The sequence below is a fragment of the Arachis stenosperma genome, chromosome 9 (genome assembly GCF_014773155.1).
Source record: "Arachis stenosperma cultivar V10309 chromosome 9, arast.V10309.gnm1.PFL2, whole genome shotgun sequence".
NCBI lineage: Eukaryota > Viridiplantae > Streptophyta > Magnoliopsida > Fabales > Fabaceae > Arachis > Arachis stenosperma.
Window position 1 is genome coordinate 48,787,778 of NC_080385.1, and position 6,264 is coordinate 48,794,041.

Sequence of the window (6,264 nt, forward strand, 5' to 3'; positions counted from 1 at the left end):
ACCATCCTCCTTTTGAAGGAGTCAGGATCATCTTGTAGTTGAGGTAGTTTGAAGATTTCTCTTATTTGGTCCAGATGGAAGTACATAACTTTCCCTCTGACCATGGTTTTGTGGGTATGGTAAGCGGTTCCAGTCATTCTTTGCTTATCTGTCAGCCACAGATTTGAGTAGAATTCCTGAACCATGTTCCTTCCAACCTTTGTCTCAGGATTGGTCAGAACTTCCCAACCCCTGTTTCGAATTTGCTCTTGGATCTCCGGATATTCATCTTCTTTCAGATCAAATTTAACTTCCGGGATCACTGATCTCAGACCCATTATTTGTGATAATGGTCTTCATGTTCTTTGGTTAAGAACTTCTCTTCATTCCAAATATTCTTTGGATTAGTCTCTTTCTTTCCTCTTGAGTTGGTTTGTTTTCCCTTAGGAGCCATGATCTTGGCTTAGTGATCACGGAAAAACACACCAAACTTAGAGGTTTTGCTTGTCCTCAAGCAAAAAGAAAGAAAGAAGAGAAGAGAGAGAGAGAGAGAAAATTCGAATGGTGTGAGGAAGGAGGGGTGAGGGACGTTCCTTTATAGAGTGGGGAAGAGATTTTCGAAAAAAAAAGAGATTTGAAAGGAAATTTGAAAAGATTTTGAAAAAGTTTGAGAAAAGGGTGAGTTTTTGAAGAAAATTTGAGATTATTTTGAAATAGATTTGAAGAATGGTTTTGATTTGTGGAGATTTGAAAGTGAATGATGAAAGGTTGAAGTGCATTTATGTAGAAAAGATTGGGTAAGAAAAGGAAAGTTTAAAAAAATTGAGTTGAAAACGAAAATTGGTCCTCCCACCAAGCTGGCGTTAAACGCCCAGAATGGCACCCATTCTGGCGTTTAACGCCCAATTGTTACCCTCTTTGGGCGTTTAACGCCCAGCCAGGTACCCTGGCTGGCGTTAAACGCCAGAAAACCTTCCTCACTGGGCGTTTTTCTGAACGCCCAGTGATGCTGCACACCTGGCGTTAAACGCCCAGAATGGTGCCCATTCTGGCGTTTAACGCCCAGAAAGGTACCATTCCTGGCATTAAACGCCCAGAATGGTGCCCATTCTGGCGTTTAACGCCCAAAATGCCCCTTACTGGCGTTTTTTCGCCAGTAAGCTCATTTTCTCTGCTTTTTGAGCTGAATCCTTCTGTAACTCTGTGAATTCCTTCATTTTTGATACTTGCCTCTGTAAGAACAATTCATACACCTTTCTTATGACTGGGTTGCCTCCCAGCAAGCGCTTCTTTACTGTCTTTAGCTGGACTTTCACTGAGAATCACTCAAGTCTCAGTGTTGAGCATTCCTGCTCAAAATTTCCTTCAAGATAGTGCTTGATCCTCTGTCCATTAACAATGAACTTACTGTCAGAATCAATATCCTGAAGCTCAACATATCCATATGGTGACACTTTTGTAATCACATATGGACCCCTCCAACGGGATTTGAGTTTTCCTGGAAACAGTCTGAGCCTAGAGTTGAAGAGCAGAACTTTTTGTCCTGGCTCAAAGACTCTGTTTGACAATCTCTTGTCATGCCATTTCTTTGCCTTTTCCTTATAGATTTTAGCATTTTCAAAGGCATTGAGTCTGAACTCCTCTAGCTCATTTAGCTGGAGCAGTCTTTTCTCACCAGCTAACTGTGCATCCATGTTTAGGAATCTGGTTGCCCAGTAGGCTTTATGTTCCAGTTCCACAGGCAAATGGCAGGCCTTCCATACACCAATTGGTATGGAGAGGTGCCTATAGGGTCTTGAATGCTGTTCTGTATGCCCACAGAGCATCATCCAAGCTCCTTGCCCAATCCTTTCTTCGGGACATCACAGTCCGTTCCAGGATTCTTTTTAGCTCTCTGTTAGAGACTTCAGCTTGCCCATTGTCTGTGGATGATACGGAGTTGCCACTTTATGGCTGATTCCATATCTAACCATAGCAGAGTATAGCTGTTTATTGATGAAATGAGTGCCTCCATCACTGATTAGCACTCTGGGGACGCCAAACCTGCTGAAAATGTTTTTCTGGAGGAATTTCAGCACAGTCTTGGTATCATTAGTGGGTGTAGCAATTGCTTCTACCCACTTGGATACATAGTCCACTGCCACCAGAATGTAAGTGTTTGAGTATGATGGTGGGAATGGCCCCATGAAGTCAATTCCCCATACATCAAACAGCTCTATCTCTAATATCCCTTGTTGAGGCATGGCATATCCGTGAGGCAGGTTACCAGCTCTTTGGCAACTGTCACAGTTACGCACAAACTCTCGGGAATCTTTATAGAGAGTAGGCCAGTAGAAGCCGCACTGGAGAACTTTAGTGGCTGTTCGCTCACTTCCAAAATGTCCTCCATACTGTGATCCATGGCAGTGCCATAGGATCTTTCGTGCTTCCTCTCTGGGTATACACCTGCGGATCACTCCGTCAGCACATCTCTTAAAGAGATATGGCTCATCCCAAAGGTAGTACTTGGCATCTGAAATTAGTTTCTTCTCTGCACATGACTGTACTCTTTGGGTATGAACCTCACAGCTTTATAGTTGCAATGTCTGCAACCATGGAGCTTCCTGGATAGCAAAGAGTTGCTCATCTGGGAAAGTCTCAGAGATTCAGTAGAAGGGAGGGACGCCCCAGCTACTGGCTCTATCCTGGACAGATGATCAGCCACTTGATTTCTGTCCCTTTTCTGTCTCTTATTTCTATATCAAACTCTTGCAGAAGCAATACCCATCTGATAAGCCTGGGTTTTGAATCCTGCTTTGTGAGTAAGTATTTAAGAGCAGCATGGTCAGTGTACACAATCACCTTTGATCCCACCAAGTAGGATCTAAACTTGTCAATGGCATAAACCACTGCAAGCAACTCTTTTTCTGTGGTTGTGTAATTTTCTGTGCATCATTTAGAACACGGCTAGCATAGTAAATGACATGCAGAAGTTTGTTTGCCTTTGTCCCAACACTGCACCAATGGCATGATCACTGGCATCACACATTAATTCAAATGGTAATGCCCAGTCTGGTGCAGAGATAACTGGTGCTGTGACCAACTTAGCTTTCAGGGTCTCAAATGCCTGCAGACACTGTGTATCAAACAAATGGTGTGTCAGCAGCTAACAGGTTACTCAGAGGTTTAGCAATTTTCGAAAATCCTTAATAAACCTTCTGTAGAATCCTGCATGCCCCAGAAAGCTTCTGATTGCCTTAACATTGGCAGGTGGTGGTAATTTTTCAATTACCTCTACCTTTGCCTTATCCACCTCTATTCCCCTGCTTGAAATTTTGTGCCCAAGGACAATTCCTTCAGTCACCATAAAGTGACATTTCTCCCAGTTTAAAAACCAGGTTAGTCTCTTGGCATCTTTTCAGGACAAGTGATAAGTGGTTAAGACAGGAGCTAAATGAGTCTCCATATACTGAAAAGTCATCCATGAAGACTTCCAGAAATTTCTACCATATCTGAGAAGATAGAGAGCATGCACCTCTGAAAGGTTGCAGGTGCATTGCACAGACCAAAAGGCATTCTCCGTAGGCAAACACGCCTGAAGGGCAGGTGAATGCTGTTTTCTCTTGGTCCTGAGGGTCTACTGCAATTTGGTTGTAGCCTGAATAGCCATCCAAAAAAGCAGTAGTAATCATGACCAGCTAGTCTTTCTAGCATTGGTCTATGAATGGTAAAGGAAAATGATCCTTTCTGGTTGCTGTATTGAGTCTTCTGTAGTCAATACACATGCGCCACCCTGTGACTGTCCTTGTAGGAACCAGTTCATTTTTTCATTATGAACCACTGTCATGCCCCCTTTTTGGGAACAACTTGGACAGGGCTCACCCAGGGGCTATCAGAGATAGGATAAATAATCCCAGCCTCTAGTAATTTAGTGACCTCTTTCTGCACCACCTCCTTCATGGCAGGATTTAGCCTCCTTTGTGGTTGAACCACTGGTTTGGCATTATCCTCCAATAGGATCTGTGCATGCATCTGGCTGGGCTAATGCCCTTAAGATCACTTATGGACCACCCAAGAGCTGTCTTGTGTTCTTAGCACTTTAATTAGTGCTTCCTCTTCCTGTGAATTTAAGGCAGAGCTTATAATCACTGGAAAAGTGTCACCCTCTCCCAGAAATGCATATTTCAGGGATGATGGTAATGGTTTGAGTTCAGGCTTAGGAGGCTTATCTTCCTCCTGAGGAATTTTCGAAAATTCCATTGCCTCCTCTGGCGCTTCCTGATCAGTTTGAGCATCTTTGAAGATGTCCTCAAGCTGATTCTAGGCTTTCAGCCATATTGATCTCTTCTACCAGAGAGTCAATATGTCAGCGCCCATGCAGTCCTCTGGTGTGTCTGGATGCTGCATTGCTTTTACAGCATTCAACTTGAACTCATCCTCATTGACTCTCAAGGTTACTTCTCCCTTTTGTACATCAATGAGAGTTCGTCCAGTTGCTAGGAAAGGTCTTCCTAGAATGAGAGTTGCATTTTTATGCTCCTCCATTTCCAGCACCACAAAGTCAGTTGGAAAGGCAAATGGTCCAACCTTGACAACCATGTCCTCTATTATGCCTGATGGGTGTTTAATGGAACATCAGCAAGTTGGAGGCATATCCTGGTTGGTTTGACTTCTCCAATCAACCCAAGCTTTCTGATAGTGGATGCAGGTATTAAATTAATACTTGCTCCAAGATCACATAAGGCCACCTGGTGTAAGTGCCTTCCAATGTGCATGGTATCAGAAAGCTTCCAGGATCTTGAAGCTTTCTGGTAAGCTTTTTAGAATGACTGCACTGCATTCTTCAGTGAGAAACACTTTTTCAGTTTCTCTCCAATCCTTCTATGACTTAAGATCTCTTTCATGAACTTAGCATAAGAAGGTATTTGCTCAAGTGCCTCTGCAAAAGGAATCTTTATTTCAAGAGTCCTTAAATAGTCTGCAAAGCGGGCAAATGCTTATCCTGTTCCGCTTTGCGGAGTTTCTGAGGATAAGGCATCTTGGCTTGATATTCTTCAACCTTAGATGCTGCAGGTTTATTACAGAAATGGTTGAAGAAGCCTTGTTAGGGGAGTAATCATCAGGACCCTCAGGTGCTGATTCTCCTTGGGCGTTTGAACGCCAGGATTGGGAGGAATTTGGGCGTTAAACGCCAGCTTTTCCCCCTTTTCTGGCGTTTGAACGCCAGAACTGGGCAAGGAATGGGCGTTTAACGCCAAGTTCCCTTCCCTTTCTGGCGTTTGAACGCCAATATTCCTCTCTGGGCTCTCAATGTCCTCAGAGGGATTTGAACAGTGGCTTGGTCATCCTCTGTCAGCTGTTCCTTAATTGACTTCTTCTCTTTGAGCAGTGGCTTTCAGTGTTTTCCCACTCCTCAGTTGAACTGCTGACATTCTTCTGTTATTTGTTTAGATATTTGCTGTTTTGCTTGATTCAAATGCAGTTCTATGCTCTTGTTAGCAACCTTAGTATCATGGAGCATTTCTTTAAATTCTGCTAACTGTTCTGTCATCAGGAGCAATTGTGACTGAGCTCATTCATCTGTTCTGAGGATTAGGATCAGTGACTAATGCCATGACCTCCTCCTTTGGAACGAGCTCATTGCTAGAATACAAGTATTGGTTTCTAGCAACAGTGTCTATAAGCTCTTGAGCTTCTTCAATTGTTTTTCTCATGTGTATAGAGCCACCAGCTGAGTGGTCTAAAGACATCTGAGCTCTGTCTGTAAGCCCATAGTAGAAAATGTCTAACTGTACCCACTCTGAAAACATTTCAGAGGGACATTTTCTTAGCATACCTCTATACCTCTCCAGGCATCATAAAGGGATTCATTATCCTCTTGTTTAAAGCCTTGGATGTCCAGCCTTAGCTGTGTCATCCTTTTTGGAGGGTAAAAATGATTCAGGAATTTTTCTGATAACTGTTTCCATGTCTTTATGCTTGCTGTAGGTTGGTTATTAACCACCTTTTTGCTTGATCCTTTACAGCAAATGGAAACAGTAACAGTCTGTAGACATCCTGATCTACCTCTTTATCATGTATTGTGTCAGCAATTTGTAAGAACTGTGCCAGAAACTCAGTAGGTCTTCCTCTGGAAGACCGGAATACTGGCAATTTTGCTGCACTATGATAATGAGTTGAGGGTTTAGCTCAAAGCTGCTTGCTTTGATGGGAGGTATACAGATGCTACTCCCATATGCAGCTGTACTGGGGTTGGCATAGGACCCCAGAGTCCTTTGGACTGGTTAATTCCACTTGAGTCCATAA